At 39.5% G+C, this 16,802-nt stretch overlaps 1 pseudogene; it reads right to left on the reverse strand.

Moving 5' to 3' along the window:
• Positions 1-13,389: 13,389 nt before the first annotated feature.
• On the reverse strand, positions 13,390-14,841 carry LOC137764594 (ATP synthase subunit beta, mitochondrial pseudogene; annotated as a pseudogene).
• Positions 14,842-16,802: the final 1,961 nt, after the last annotated feature.

Consider the following 16,802-nt stretch of genomic DNA (forward strand, 5'->3'; position numbering starts at 1 on the left):
GAGGACCTCTGCGCCCGAAATGCCTGTGGTCCCTGACTTGATCTGTTACTTCCCCGCTTCCTCCTGATTGCTTGCATGTCGGCCACTTCCCCAACATCTACATTTGTGTTTTCACATTCTCCATGTGTAAGAGAGAAAGAGAACCAGCACCGTATCCGCGTCCTCTGACGCATGTCTGCTCCCCAGGATCAGTTTCACAAACCCTCTTATTTGAAACACTGAGGTTAAATATCCAGGTGGAGAGAGACCACGATGGGAGGTTGCATGACAAGTGAAATCATTTTCTAGGGAACATCAAGGAATCGTCTCAGTTCTTTGACTGCTTGGCAATTTTGTTTCACTGCTTCTTGCCTTCTTTTTCTGTTTTCGTAATTCTGTTTTATTGGCAATTTCTCAAGGTGAGTACACTGCTAGTCTTGGTGACATGTTGACTGTATTCAGGTCTTTAGGACAAGGAAAATTTCTTGTAATGTTCATGAGCTTGTAGATGTGAAGATGAGAACCTTCTTTTGCACTGCCTTGTGTTTCCATGGTGTGGGAGTCGTGTGTTAGAGGAAAACCCCTATTGTCCACTGTCCCACTTTCATTGGTCTCCAGAGCATAAAGAGGGGCTTTCTGATGGGTTAGTTTGGGAGAAAGAACATGATAGAGCCCTTTCCTCCTCTCTCTCTCTGTTTCTCTGTCTCTGTCTCTCCTTTTTGTATATCTGTCATACTGCAGACACCATGCATTCTGGTCCACTGCTGGCTAGGGGGTTTGTATTTGCCCAGCTCCGGAGACCAGAGAAATGCACAATCCGGTTAAATTCAAAGGTGAAGTATCAACACTTTCAGTCGTAACTTTAAAGCCACATCCTCCCAAATAGCCTTGCTTCCTCCTCCTTCTTCTCTTTTCCTTTTTCGTAAGTAATAAACCTAATATTTTGGTCTCCAAGTATCTGATTCCTATGTCTTTCAGTTTTCTCTGAACTCTGGAGGGGTGCTTGGCCCTCAGTCCTTTTAAGTTTGGAGATGAATGGCTTCTTCTGCTCCTACATTTTCAATTTTTTAGAAGATTTTATTAGACTGAAAGAAACTTCCAGAAACTTTTTACAAATAGAAACTAGATTAGTCTTTCAGAATCAATTAAGACAAATAACAATGTCGCTAGGGAAGTTTACTTAGCAACATAACAATCATCAGGATGGAATGATTTAATCATCTCCACCTAAAATGGAAATAGGAATAATGACCCAGCCTCAATTTTCAGAAATGTTTAAGTGCGTAAACATATGTCCTTTGGGGCTGCAGTTTTCCAGCAATCATTTTCTGTTTCTTACCCACCTGTACAACAGTAGGGATTAGTTGAAAACTTTCAACTACACATCCTACCCCACACATGCCATGTGGGAAATGCAGTGTATAAAGAACACAATTTCTAGCTTTCAAAACAAACATGAAAAGGGATATTACACAGCGTGGCTCTGGAAAATGGAAGAGTGCATATAATAGTTATGGATGTGTGCAGAATTGTGTATGTTGAATAGAGAGAAGACTGGCTTGGGACAAGTGAGAGAGAGGGTTTCAGAGGTGGTCCTTGAATGCCCAGCTGGTTGTGTAGGGCATACTGTAATATTCTTCCAGGAGCATCCATATTATGTATTGATTTTGTTTTTAAATTTTAGCTTTCGGAGGCAAGAAAATTTCCATACAGTATTGTACTTTAGTGATACTGAGATTGTTTGACCCCTAAGGAAAAATGGCAGCTAATAAAGGTCTCTTAGAAGAAATTTTTTTCCGCGAAGCTTTAAGTTGACCTAAAAAGTCTAACCTTTATTTTTTTAATTAATTAATTAATTAATTAATTAATTAATTTTGGCTGCACTGGGTCTTCGTTGCTGCGTGCGGGCTTTCTCTAGTTGCGGTGAGCAGGCTTCTCATTGTGGTGGCTTCTCTTGTTGCGGAGCACGGGCTCTAGGCACACGGGCTTCAGTATTTGTGGCTCACGGGCTTCAGCAGTTGTGTCGCATGGGCTTATTTGCTCCACGGCATGTGGGATCTTCCCGGACCAGGGCTTGAACCCGTGTCCCCTGCATTGGCAGGCGGATTCTTAACCACTGCACCACCAGGGAAGCCCTAACCTTTATTAAGGTGGAATCATTTTGGAAATAGAGGTGTATTTTCAGAAATTTCACTTGTTTTTCAAATGTTTCAGTATTTCTTACAACTATGAAGATATGTATAAATGCAAAGAGTTTCCAAAAGCTTCGACTTTTCTCATAAATATTTTACATGGCAACAGATAGAATATTTTTCTTTCTCTGGTGCTCCTGGCAAACCTTTTCATTCCCTGGAAAATGAAGCAGAGACTGAAAGCATTGGGGTAATGCCTCCTCTGGTTGTATAGGTCAAGAAGGCTTTATCCAGGCCATTTCTGATAGCAGCCCCTCCCACCCCCATGAATGTCTTTTTGGTTGGAGATTGAATTTTTGTCCTCGATTTGGCACCTCCCGTTCTGCTGGCGGGGACTCTTTCCTGTGCACCTGTGAGAGCGCTCAAGGAAGCAATTCACAGTTGTTCTTGGACTTCTTGGAGAATTCACAACAGCCTGATTTTAAAAACATGGGTGCTGGAGCGCTGCTTGATTGTGAAATGTTTTTGAGGTGTTATTATGTTTTGCAATGCCTGCATTTTAGACACAGAAATAAATAAAAAGTTCGAAATGGAGCCATGCATAGGTAGAAAGAAAATATTTGAAAAACAGTAATAAAATGTTGAACGTAATTGGATGTGTGAAGAATTGTGTCTTGGACTGTCTTCTTTTATGATTCGGAAAAAAAAAAAAATTACCAGGCTTAAGAGAAAAGTAGAGTAAATGCAATTATACTGACGTTTCTCCAGCAGATTCCTTTTTTTTTTTTTTAAATTTTATTGGAGTAGAGTTGATTTAAAACGTTGTGCTAGTTTCAGGTGTACAGCAAAGTGAATCAGTTATACATATACATATATCCACTCTTTTTTTTAGATTCTTTTTCCATATAGGTCATTACAGAGTATTGAGAAGAGTTCCCTGTGCTATACAATAGGTCCTTATTAGTTAGCTATTTTATATATAGTAGTGTGTCATTTGTAGCAACATGGATGGACCTAGAGATTGTCATACTGAGTTAAGTAAGTCAGACAGAGAAAGACAAATATGATATCACATATGCGGAATCTAAAAAATAATGGTGCAAATGAACTTCTTTACAAAACAGAGTCACAGATGTAGAAAACAAACTTATGGTTACCGGGGGGGGGGGGGAAGCGATGGGGAGGGGTAAATTGAGAGATTGGGACTGATATATCCAGCAGATTTCTTTACAGTCAACTCAACTTAAAGTCATGTAGGTTTGATTGAAAAATAGTTCTGTATATCTGGCAAGGATGTGTTCCTCAAGGGAGCATGTATCTTTGGGAGAGGTGCACGTGGGATAGAGGAGGGAGAAGGCAGTATCCACTTGCAGAGAGACGGCCACTGGTGTGGAGGGCACGGCTGATTGGTTCCCTAGCACCCACTTCACCTCTGCCCCACTGTAGAGCTGCATTTGGTTTATGTAGGATTGATCTTCAGCTCTAGTTTATTGGGTGGACATTGAAGGGCCTGACCCTAGAGTAATTCTGCACCACTGGCTGCTATAGTGAATGGTTCACAGGTGAGCGTATGATAAATAGAGTGGAGCTTAGGTCAGTTGTAGAATTAGAAGCATCTTCTAAATGGGTGGTCTATGGATGTGAGGCCTGGAATTGTTATCCATTTTGCTACCAAGAGAGAGGAAGCCAGCTTGGATACAACCCAACTAAGACTAAGCCAACCAATGCATATTATTTTCTTGGTCACTGAGGTTAGTTCAGAGGTGGACACAGGATTAGAATTGGTCCTTAAGAGAGAATATGATGACTTTCGTTCAATGATTGGGAGGACATAATTCTCACTTCTTGTGTGTGAGGTGGTTTGAGAATCTAAGGCCATTTTCCCTCAGGAAGGTGGAGGAAGGTGACCTGAAGCCAGATTCAGCACACGGAGGAGGCAGAGTCTGAACAACTGTAGAGAAATGGTGCTGAAACTTTGATCAAACCTCTCCTGAAGGTTTTTTTAATTTGACATACAATATTATATTTCAGTTATTTATATTTTATTTTATATTTTAATTTGAAATATATTTGACATACAATATTATATTAGTTTCATGTGTACAATATAGTGATTCAACATTTGTATGCACTGTGAAATGGTCACCACAGTAAGTATAGTCACCGTCTGTTACCATACAAAGTTAATACAATGTTCGTGACTTAATTTCCCATACTGTACATTATAGCCACATGACGTATTTATTTTACAACTGGAAGTTTGTACTTCTTTTTTTAAAAAAATTATTTATTTATTTATTTATTTTTGGCGTGTTGGGTCTTCGTTTCTGTGCGAGGGCTTTCTCTAGTTGTGGCAAGCGGGGGCCACTCTTCATCACGGTGCGCGGGCCTCTCACTATCGCGGCATCTCTTGTTGCGGAGCACAGGCCCCAGACGCGCAGGCTCAGTAGATGTGGCTCATGGGCCTAGTTGCTCCGCGGCATGTGGGATCTTCCCACACCAGGGCTCGAACCCGTGTCCTCTGTATTAGCAAGCAGATTCTCAACCACTGCGCCACCAGGGAAGCCTGGAAGTTTGTACTTCTTGACCCCCTTCACCCATTTTTGTACTCCCCCAACTTTCCTTGTTTTAGGGAGGAAACAAACACCAGTTTGTTCTCTATATCTATGAGTCTGGGTTTTAGTTTTTTGGTTTTGTTTTTTAGATTCCACATATAACTGAAATCATGCAATATTTGTTTTTCTCTGTCTGCCTAATTTCACTCAGTACCCTCAAATTCCATCCATTTTGTTGCAAATTGTAAGGTTTCTTTCTTTTTTTTATGGCTGAGTAGTACTTCATTGTACATATATGCCACATCTTTATTCATTCATACCTTGATGGACACTTAGGATGTTTCCATCTCTTGGCTATTGAAAATATACAGTGAACATGGGGTGCATATATCTTTTTGAATTAGTCTTTTGTTTTCTTGTAATAGATACCAATAGAAATGGAATTGCTATATCATATGGTAGTTCTATTTTTAATTTTTTGAGGAACCCCCATACTCTTTCCATAGTGGCTGCACCAATTTACATCCCCACTAACAGTGTGTGAGGGTTCCCTTTTCTCCACATCTGGCGACACTTGTCATTGCTTGTCTTTTTGATAATAGCCATTCTGACAAGTGTGAGGCGATATTTCATTGTGGTTTTTATTTGCTTTTCCCTGACGATTAGTGACGTTGAGCATCTTTTCATGTGCCTGTTGGCCCTCTGTAGGTCTTCTTTGGAAAATTGTCTATTCAGATCCTCTGCCATTTTTTAATTAGATTTTTTTTTGTTATTGAGTTGTATGAGTTCCTTAAACATTTTGGATATTAACCCTTTATCAGATACATGATTTGCGAATATCATCTCCTGTTCAGTAGATTGCCTTTTCATTTTGTTGATGGTTTCCTTTGCTGTGCAGAAGCTTTTTAATTTGATGTAACCTCCTGAAGTTTTTTGCTTTTCTCCACTTTGAGTTTTGTAAGCCAGTAATTTCTGTTACAAATAAATGAATTGTTTGAGTTGGAAACATTAGTTGATTTAAATGAACTTGAATCAATGTTACTCCCTAAAGAGAAGTTAACACACTATCCTGTTATATGCTATCATACATACAAAAATGCACATTACTTTTTTAGGTGTCCTAAGAAGAATATTAACATGCAAAGGACAAAGAACAGTAAAACATGCACATTTAAATCTACACCTTCACTATGTAGGTCAAATGCCACAGTCACTTAGTTTCAACTGATTTACTGGAGAAAACACAAAAGCATATAATAAGAATCAGATGTACTACAAGTTGCATATAACTAATTGGATTCAACAAAATCTTGGAGATGTTTCTGCTTGTTTTTTTGAGCAATCCAACAATTTAATCAAAATAAAAACGGTCTTCTTTCAGTTCAGAGCAACAAATGAAAAGTATACAGTACAACATAAGAAAACAATGCAATTTTGTTCAATTGAGAGACACACACACACATACCAAGAAAACTACAAACATATACACAAGCACACAGAAAAAATTATGCAATGACACACACACAAAGAATTTACCTAAACACAAAACTAAACTATCTCACATGCTGAAGTCCATGGATACCAATGTACAAAGAAAGGGTATCTGCCTTATCTCAACAATTACAGTTTGCTCTAAGGTGACAACCCAAATAATTGAAATACCCAGTGGTTATTAAATTTATGATACTTTAATATTTTTATGTCTTTTCCTTCTTTAAAAAAGCAAAGGGCAAAGCCATTTCATAAAATTTTTCAAGAACCAAATCAAACTCTAATGTAAAACTAATGGAATTATAAAGTGCCTTGAACTTCATTTTTTGTTTGTTTGTTTGTTTTCAATCTAAGACCACAAGGCGGGTAGAATAAAGGAGGAAGAAGACAGAGGGTTTCATAGGGTAAGAAAGAATGAAGACACAAGAAGAAGAGAATGAAAACTAGAATTGTTACTTAGCAAATGAATAATGAATAAATTAGAGGGTCAGAGGAAAATGCATAGATAGTAGTTTCAGGATCTTTAAGTCTCATCATAACATCATTATTATCATCAAGCAATCCATCAGTTTAGCTTCGGTCATGCTTATGTCAAAAAATCATTTGAGTTGGTCAAATCAGTTATATTAATAATTGGTTATCTTGATAAAAATTTAAATCAAAGTTTTTGGAATTGTCAAAGCAAAACCAAAAATTGTTCTGAAGATGATAGTTGCATAACTGTTTTGCTCACAGCCCCATCTAAGGGGAAAATGCCCTGCCTACAGTGCCTGTTAAATTGATTATCATGTTTTATACTTTATCTGGGTCCTGTGTTCACAGATTATTAAACTAGATATGGGCATCTGATTCCAGGGTGCCAACACCATAAGCTCTCCAGCAAATCTGAGCATGTTCTGGTGCTAGGAGACAAACTGGACCAATTAGATTTTTCCATCTCAGGGACTGAAATGAAGAAAGACAAAGGAGTCTGTCAGTTGACAATAAAGCAGAAGCTGAAAAGTTGCTTTGAGGTGAACTTAGACATCATAAGCGAAAGCCACGGGCAGCCAGAAGTATGAAGAAGCAGATATTTGGAGGAAGAACAGCAGGAAGCCGACCGTGGAGGGTACAGAGTCCTATAGTCATAAAGCACAGTCATACTGTTAGCAGAACATAAAGAGCCAGGAACTTCTGCTTCCTGGCATCCCTGGAGATATTGTGATCTCCCAATTCTTTCTGAGGTGGGGACCTATTACAGCAGCTGTTTTGTGAAAGATCTAATTCCCTGGTGGTACCAAGGGTATTTCTGCAATAAACTCCCCTATTACTTGAGCTAACTTGAGTGTGTCTCTTTCCCTGCAAACCAGAGGAGTTGGATGAAATACTTCTCAACTCATTTTGAGCATTTCTGCCTCTAAGCCTTCGATTACATATAAGAATTAGCTGGGGAGTTCGTTAGAAATATGGTTTCCTGGAACAGAACTTTGGAGATCCTGATTCGATGGTATGGAGAAAGCCCTGGAGTCTGTTGAATTTTTTCTGATGTAGCCGTCAGGAGACTGGTATTTGGGAAGCACTGCATTGGCTTCTGTTCCCCTTTACTGGGAATCCTCTGATCTTGTGGCCCTCAAACTTTTTGGTCTCAGGACCTTTTTTTCACTCTTGAAAATTATTGAGGACACAAAGAGCTTTTGTTTGTGTGCTTTATGTGTATCAGTATTTATGATATTAGAAATTAAAATTGGGAAATTATAAATGTTTTTGTAAATTCATTAAAAATTATAAACCATTGCGGGTTGTTAGTTTCCTGGTGCTGGTGTAAAGGAATGGTTTAACAACAGAAATTTGTTGTCTCACAGTGCTGGAGAATGGAAGTCTGAAATCCAGGTGTAGGTAAGGTTGGTTTCCTCCGAGGGCTGTGAGGAAGTTCTGTTCCGTGTCTCTCTCTAACTTCTGGGAGCCTCAGTTGTTCCTTGGCTTGCAGATGATATTCTCCCTGTATCTTCACATCATCTTCCTACCTCTGTAGGAAATGTAAGAAACGCAAATGTCTGTCTGCCTTTGTGTCCACATTTCTCCTTTTTATAAGGACACCAGTCACACTGGATTTGGTTTCACCCTAATGACTTCATCTTAACTTGATCATCTACAAACACCCTGTTTTCAAGTAAGATCACCATCACGGGTATTGGGGGTTAGGATTTTTTGGGAGACACATTTCAACCCATAACACAAGTTAACAACAACAACAAAAAAACATTTTTTTTGTGTGAAAATAAGGGTATTTTCCAATATAAAAAAATTTATTGAGAAAATAGACATTGTTTTGCATTTTTATAAATCTCTTTGATATCTCATTTAATAGAAGGTAACTAAATTCATCTTCCCAATTTGCTGGGGTTTATTGTTTTAGTTGAAATATGTGCAGAAAATCTGATCTCACACAAAAATACAGTTGGAAAAAGGAGAGTTATTTTAAAAGTCTTTTAAGGTAATTGTGCATAATTTTCTATGATACTATACCGAAACTGGACAAATCATAGTTTCATAAAGTTTATTGGTATGTGGAATTTGAAACCAGAGCAAAAATATTTTCAAACCTTGTTACGTCAAAATTCATTGGCATCTCTTGCAATTTGAAGGGTTCTTTTACCCATGTGTGATTTTGTAACATCACGCAATGATCATTTAAAAAATATTGGTTTCCTGAATTATGTAGATTTTCAAAATCTACAGTGGAAAACTCCACTGTATCCGCATGAGAGTGAGAAAAAAGTCGTATAAAGTCTTAGGATTGTTAGCAAAATAATTTTTCACCTCATGGGTCATCTGAAAAGGGGTCCCAGGGACCACCATAGGTCTCCAGGCCACACTTTGAGAACTTCTAATTCATTCTTACTTGAGGAAATTCTCCCAACATTTCAAGTACCACCTTAAATTCTCGTCTCCCTAGTATTCTAACTGACCTCCCCACATAGATGGGATTACCTCTTCCTTTGTATGGCTCTATTTGTGCACTCATTATATGGTCTCCATGTGAGCTCCAGGGACTGAATCTTAATATACATTTTTATTACTGTAGGGAAAGAACACAATGCCTTAAGAAAGATCCTTTCTGGTTTGACCTAGATCAAATTCGTTATGTTGTTTTTATGCAGAATAGTTTTTAATAATCAAGGGACCCAGCTTTAACTGTTGCTATTTCCATTGTTTATTGTAAAGCAGACTTTCTCATCAATTAAACATTTTTTGACTTTCCTACCCTGAGATGGAAAATAGTTTGTAAAAATGTTGTTTACATTTATTTTCTTGAAATTCCACAAATGATGTACCCTTAAGCTTTTACATATGTCTTTTCCTCTCTCTAGATTGCTGTCTACCTAGCAAACTTCTACTCATCCTTCTTGATGCCAATCAAAAGTTACCTCCCCCAGCTCCATGAGACACTGTTCATCTCCTAAAGTAATTGCAGTCATGCTGTATTGTGCTAAAGTCGTTTTTGCAATTTTCTCTTAAAAGAATCTTTCAAAGATGCTCAAATGGGCCAGAGAAAGAGATCTATTTCTCACTTCTGTTGTGTAGTTGGTAAGGGCAGGGGTGTTGTGTTATGTCACTCATATCTACATGAGTAGAAAAGAGTATAGTACCTTGGATGGGGTATTCCCAGCCAACTTAACAAATGATAGATCATCTTTCAGTCAGACCCCCGTTGGTTTCCAGAGGCAGAACTTCAACTCTAACTCAAGTCAAATAAGCGTTTATTTGTGAGTATATATTGGTTGATTGGAAGGTTCACAGAATTGAAAAGCAGCTGTACCACAAGCCTCAAGCATACAGGAACCAGGCCTGCTCCAGGGAAATCAGAGATTGGAACTGGGACCAGCATGCTTTCAGGACTTCATGACTCATCTTTATTTTTTTTTCTATAGACCAGCTTTCTCTATGAAGCTAGAACCATGGCTGCTACCAATAGCTCCTGGCAGCGTATCTTACCAGCACTGTCATCTACAGGAAGGGACTTTTCTCCCAGAAACAACTGAAAAACCTCAGGACCATTAGATGGCCTTGTTTTAGATTACCTGTCCAATTCCTGGACAAATTATTATGACCAGGAGGGTGAAAAACTAGACTTGGCTCAGATTGGGTCATAGGCCAATCTTAAGCACAATTGCTGTGTCCAAGGAGGGGGTTCATGAAAGAAGAGGGCAATAATCTTTTGAAGCTAATTATTGGAACTGGGGCATAAAAAGACTGGGGAGAAACAGTTCCCCTCCAAAAGATGGCAAGTTCTGTTTTCAGAAAAGAGGAGGAGTCCTAGATAGACTAATCATTAAATGTCCACCATAATAACTGGCTGGTCTGTCTTTACAGAATCCCTTGTGAAGGCATTTGAAAATACCATGTTAGCCAGCCATGGCCAATTTAATCATGTTGTATGCTTTGGAGTATTGACATCAATTAATATATCTGTGACTGAATGAACATAGTTATTTAATAATTGTACTTTAATATTTCAGGTTACATGCTTTCCTAGTATTGCAAATCAACACTTCACAGAAAACTGTTATTGTTTTCCTATGGCGAATAATGTAATGAAATTACATGAGCACTACCAGATTTTGCACAGAATTGGCATTCACATTAGTTTCCCCAGGATTAATTTGGGCTGGCCATATAACGTGGCCTTCCTAGGGTAGCTATTGCCCTGATAAGACCTTCAAGAGGCTTGAACGGGTGACCCAGAGCCACTGTGCCATTCAGAGGACTCTGAGTCTGTACTTGAATACCAAGCACAGGGCTTGGCACAATGGGTTGACTGCTCTCCTAACCCAATGCCTAACTGCTCTCCTAACCCAATGCCTAACTGCTTCACTCAAAATAATCCAATGTCATATGAATAAATCTCATACTCCATTTTCACCTTACACCTACTTTCTTATTTAGTTATCAGTTATCCTTAATTTTCATAATTGCCTATCATTGTTGACAACCTAGTTTAATTCAGTATACATAGAAGTCTCTCAAATATTTCTGCCCTCATCATTCTATTATAGTTGCTCTGGCTAAGATCCCCAATGTTGATCTCAGGTTAAATGTCAGAGGGTCCTCTTCCTAGGTTTCAATCTACATTAGATTTCCTGTATTAAACTACCTCATCCTTCCCTTTTTTTTCTTTCATAGCACTTCATATAATTTATAATTATAGACATATGTTTATTTAACTAATGTCTTCTCTCTAACTCTAACCTCATGAAGATAGGTACCAGATCTTTGTTCATTGTTGGACTTGATGTATTAGATGCTCAGAGAATTTTTGTTCAGTGACTGAATGAATAAAAGAAAAAGTACCTTTATGAGCCATATTCCTCCAGGAAATAAAATCTGCCCCATATGCAACGGGTAATTCTAAGTAATGGAGGAAGGGCAAATGAAAAAAGAAATAGCAGGTAGCCCAAATACGAAGACAACATAGGTTTTAATTTTTAAAATATGTCTTCAAAAATGGCCTGTGCCCTGTAATGCTCTTGAACATTGTCTGTGAAAATAAAGTGCACATGTTTTATATTTGAATACACAGAAGCAGGAGACATCTGTCTCCCCACTGTGAGCACTCATAGGCTGGATGGTGGTGACTAAATTCTGCTCCCCTTGAGTTCCCTTTACTTTTCGGGCCAAAGAGATTGACCAACAGAAGCCAGTGGTGTGACCATCTCCAAGGACTGGTGCCCAAGCCTTTTCCTTCACATAGTGACCACCTCTGAGGGGAAGAGGGAAAAATACATTGAGTCAAAGGTCATTTGCACTGAAAACATCTTCCTTTCTCTGAACTCTAGCATGTGTTTTTCAGTTAAATTGGAATCATTTTTTTCAAAGGAAGCAGAAAAGCTATATTTGTTTTCCAACACTTCATCAACATCAAAGTATTTACCAAGTTTCATCTGTGTGTAGCACTTTGCTACTTGCATTCCAGCTTTGCTACTAATTAGCTGTGTAACTTGGGCATGTCATTTTGTTTCATGTAATTTTTGACTCTAGCTTCCTTATTTGTGAATAATTAAAAAAAGGTTGGAGTAGACTAAGGTCTTTCCAGATCTAACGATCAAGGAAGAAAAACAAGCATCGTATGTCTTGTGAGTTTATTTAATACAACAAAGCAATCATTTGCTCAAGGAAACTAGGAAATTCATTCACTTATTCATTCTACAGTCCTGCCTAGACTTAGAGTGTAGTGAATAAGAACATTGACATGGGAGCCTGAGCTTGAATTCTGGCTTTGCCATCTCCCTGACTCTAGGCAAGTTTCTTAACCTCTTTGTGCCTCATCACCTTCGATGTAAAGGGAGAACCATGACACTAGTACTTAACTCAAAGGATTTAGTATTAAATGTATCAGATGTTTAGAATATATAAAGATATTCAATAAATATTAGCTATTATTATTTATTGGGAACTCGACTCGGTGCCAGGCACACTGTTAAACATTTGGGGTATAAGAATAAATAATGGGGCAGTTAGACTTTACTGAATCCAATCAAGCCTCTTAGTGGTTCTTAAATCTGGTTGCACGTTAGAATCACCCGAAGAGCTTGTAAAATTCCATCCTTGTGTCACTCTGTGGGAATTGGGGCTCAGAAACCAGCACAAATGCTGATAATCTGGCTACTGTTATTGTTGTGAGTAATAACTGTCCTTCGTCTCTGTCCTAGGAGTCTTGTGCCTTCTCCCAGCACTCATGGAACTGAAGCAGAGTGACCTGTTAGCTTAAAAGTAGGATAAAATCTCAGACTCTTCCTATTTTTTTAATACAATCTAGATCTAACCATGAGTTTATAGGAAATATAAGGGAAAGAGAACAGGATAAACAACATTACGAGGATATAATCAGCCAAACTCAGAATGTAGGAATTCTACAGAAGAAATAATCCAATTTATTCAACAAATAAACAGCATGGTGGGGAAGGATGGAGAACTCTTAAAGAGACTAATATCAATCAAATGAAATGCATGAGCCTTGCACAGACCATTATCCAAGTAGAACTTGCCATTCATTCATTCATTCACTCATTCATTTTGCTGGGCTAGGAGCTAGAGATACAAAGACATAAGATATAGTTTCTATTCTTAAGAATATCATCATTTAAAAAAGGAAGGCAGACATGTAAACAAATTATATAGAAACTGTGATAGAAGTAGGTACTGGATATAGTGGAGGAAAGAGGGACCATTAATTCATGGGGCCTAGGTAAAAATTAAAAAAATGAATTCATGTTGGAACTGATCCTTGAGCTTAATTTTACAGCCACCTGGAATAGCTGAGATAAGAACACTGTATTTTCCATGCACAGAACACAATTAACTTGTCTTCCTCAGAAAGTTCATCCATACCCAGGACGGCAATGATGTCCTGGAGGGATTTGTATTCCTGTAGGATCTTTTGCACCCCACAGGCAACATCATAATGCTCATTGCCAACAATGTTGGGATCCCTGATGGGAGAGGTGGAGTCCAGCGGACCCACAGCTGGATAGATGCCCAGCTCAGCAACACCATGGGACAGCACAATGGTAGCATCCAAATGGGCAAAGGTAGTGGCAGGGGCAGGGGCAGTCAAGTCATCAGCAGGCATGTAGATAGTCTGCACAGATATGGTAGATCCCTTTTTGGTGGTGGTGATTCTTTCGTGCATGGTACCCATGGCAGTGGCCTGGGTAGGCTGATAACCCACAGCAGAAGGGATTCTGCCCAATAAAGCAGCCACTTCTGAGCCAGCCTGGGTGAAGTGAAAGATGTTATTGATCAACAGCAGTGCATCTTGACCTTTGCTTGGTCTCTGAAGTATTCAGCTACAGTTAATCCAGTCAGGACTACCCAGGCCTGAACACCAGGCAGTTCATTCATTTGACTGTACACCAGCACTACCTTGGAGGTAGCATCTGTCAAGCTGATAACACCAGACTCAATCATTTCATGGTATATAAGTCATTGCCCTCACAGGTCCTCTCACCAACACCAGCACACACAGAGTAACCACCGTGGGCTTTGGCATCGTTGTTGATTAACTCCATGATCAGTACTGTCTTGCCATCTCCAGCACCACCAAAGAGCCTAGTTTTGCCACCCTTGGCCTAGGAAACCAGCAGATCCACAACCTTGATACTAGTAACCAGAATTTGCTGCTCAGCACTCATCTCCATGAATCCAGGAGCCTCAGCATGAAGAGCGGCAAATTGTTTGGCTTTGATGGGACCTCTCTCATCAATATATTCTCCAATGACATTCGTGATTCTGCCCAAGGTCTCAGGGCCAACAGGAATTTTGATTGGTGCACCAGAATCCAGGACTTTCTGGCCTCTAACCAAGCCTTCTGTATCACCCATGGCAATGGTCCTTACTGTGCTCTCACCCAAAAGCTGGGACACCTCCAAAACCAGCCTGGTCTCCCTGCCTTGCACTTCCAGGGCATTTAGGATGGGTGGCAATCCCTCATCAAATTGGACATCCACCGCTGCACCAATGACCGCCACAATGTGCCCAGTGGCGGCGCCTGCCTTTGGCAAGGGATATATTTAAGCGACATTGTCTCTGGCAGGCTGGAGGGCTCACAGTAAGAGCTAGGCTTGCAGTAGCGGCGCTGAAGGGCTGAGTCCCTGAAAGGCCCCAGAGGCTGGGGCAGCGGCCACACGACCCACAAGACCCAACATGGCGGAGCCCGGGGCGGGGGTGGAATGAAGAGCATTTGACTTTAACACCTCACCTTCCAATCAAGTGAGAAAAATCCCTGCTGGGTTCCTTGTCTCAGAAAAGAGTCTTTTAGATTCAACACAAAATGTGATGCTATCGTCTGGAGCAGAAAGCCATCCCTAAGTCCCTCACATCTGAGAACTTGCCCAGCTGAGATGCTGGGCAAATTCACGACCCTCACTGATGTGTTCAGGGCTTAGATCTTGATCAATCATCTTAAGCTGTTAGTTGTAGAACAGTGTTTTTATGCTGTTGCGTCATATAAATCTGATTTCTTTATTCTGGTGTATAAATATTATTTCTTGGTATAAATAATTGGTTATATCAATTTGCTGGTTTTACTCATCTGTAAATCCCGAGTCTCTAGAAAAAAATATATATATACATAAAACTTATTTGATGCATTTTTTACAATCATATAATTTAGCCCTTTCAAGTGTACAATTCAAAGTTTATAAAGTAACTTTATCAAGCTGTGCAACTTGTATCAACATACATCTGTTTAAGAGCATTTCCTTTGGGCTGAAATTTGGAAGATGAATAAGTATTTGATAGGGAGACAAGGGAAGAGAAAGATAATCCAGGGAAAGTGGAAAGGATGAGCAAATGACTACAATATTAATTAAAATTAATAGAATTTTCATTACTTACCCAGCTAAGAGCTTTATATGGATTATTTCATTTACACCTCATAACAACAACATAACAATGATGTAGGTAGGTAGTATTATTATAATAACCCTCAACTTACAGATGTGGAAGCTGAGGCACAGGGAGTATATTGCCTTAGGTCCCACCATTAGTGAGTGGTGGGATGGAATTGTAATTCAAATCCAGGTAGTCTCTGAATCCTTTCTCATTCTGTTTTCCTGCTTGGAAGGTCTTGAGGTCTAAAAGCAGACTGGTATAAAGGAGCTTGAATGACTTGAGTGCAGAGGAAGTGGGAGTGGGCAGGAGCCATGGGGCTGCTGAGAGGGTGCTCCAGCTTCTGTCTGGTGTGACTAATGGATTATGAAGATGAGGAAACAAGAGGAGGGGCAGGTAATATTGAGTCTGAGATTTCTGAGGGTCACTCAAGTGGAAACATCCAGAAGGTGTCTGGATACACACAACTGGGCTTGCAATAAAGATTTAACTCTCACTTATGTATAAGCAGCTGAAGCCAAGAGTGTAAATGAAACTATCCAGGCATAAGGAATGAAAAAAGAAGGCATAGGACAGAACTCTGCAGGATGTGAACTTTTGAGGATAGAACGAAGGAAGATGCTACGGACTGAATTGTTCATAAAATAAAATTCATATGTTGAAACGCTAACCCTCAATATGACTGTTTTGGGAAATAGGGCTTTTTAGGAGATAATTAAGGTTAATGAAGTCATAAGGCTATGGTCCTAATCCAAAGGGATTGGTGGCCATATAAGAAGAGGAAGAGAGAGAGAGAGATCTTTCCACGCATAAATACTGAGAGAAGGCCAGGTGAGGACACAGCAAGAAGTCTGCTATCTGCAAGTGAGGAAGAGAGCTCTGACCAGAAACGGACCCTGTTGGACCTTGATCTGGGGCTTCTAGCCTCCAGAACTGTGAGAAAAAAATTTCTGTTGTTAAAGCCACCCAGCTTATGGAATTTTGTATGACAGCCCAATCAGACTAAGACAGAAAAGGAGCCAGTTGTGCAGCCTAAGAATGGATGATCAGAGAAGGAGAAAAATACAAGACAGAGTGGCATCATGGAGGTCAAGGTAGTAGTTCCACAAAAGGAATAGTAAACCGGATTTCCCTCTAAGAGGTCATAAATTTTGACACATACTCATTTGATTTGACAAATAAGAAGTCATTGGTGACCATGCCAGGGTGTGGAAGTGGTGGGGCAGAAGCCAGATTACAGTGCATTGAAGAGTACATGTGAGTTGAAGAAGTGGAT

The sequence above is a fragment of the Eschrichtius robustus genome, chromosome 5, assembly GCF_028021215.1.
Source record: "Eschrichtius robustus isolate mEscRob2 chromosome 5, mEscRob2.pri, whole genome shotgun sequence".
NCBI lineage: Eukaryota > Metazoa > Chordata > Mammalia > Artiodactyla > Eschrichtiidae > Eschrichtius > Eschrichtius robustus.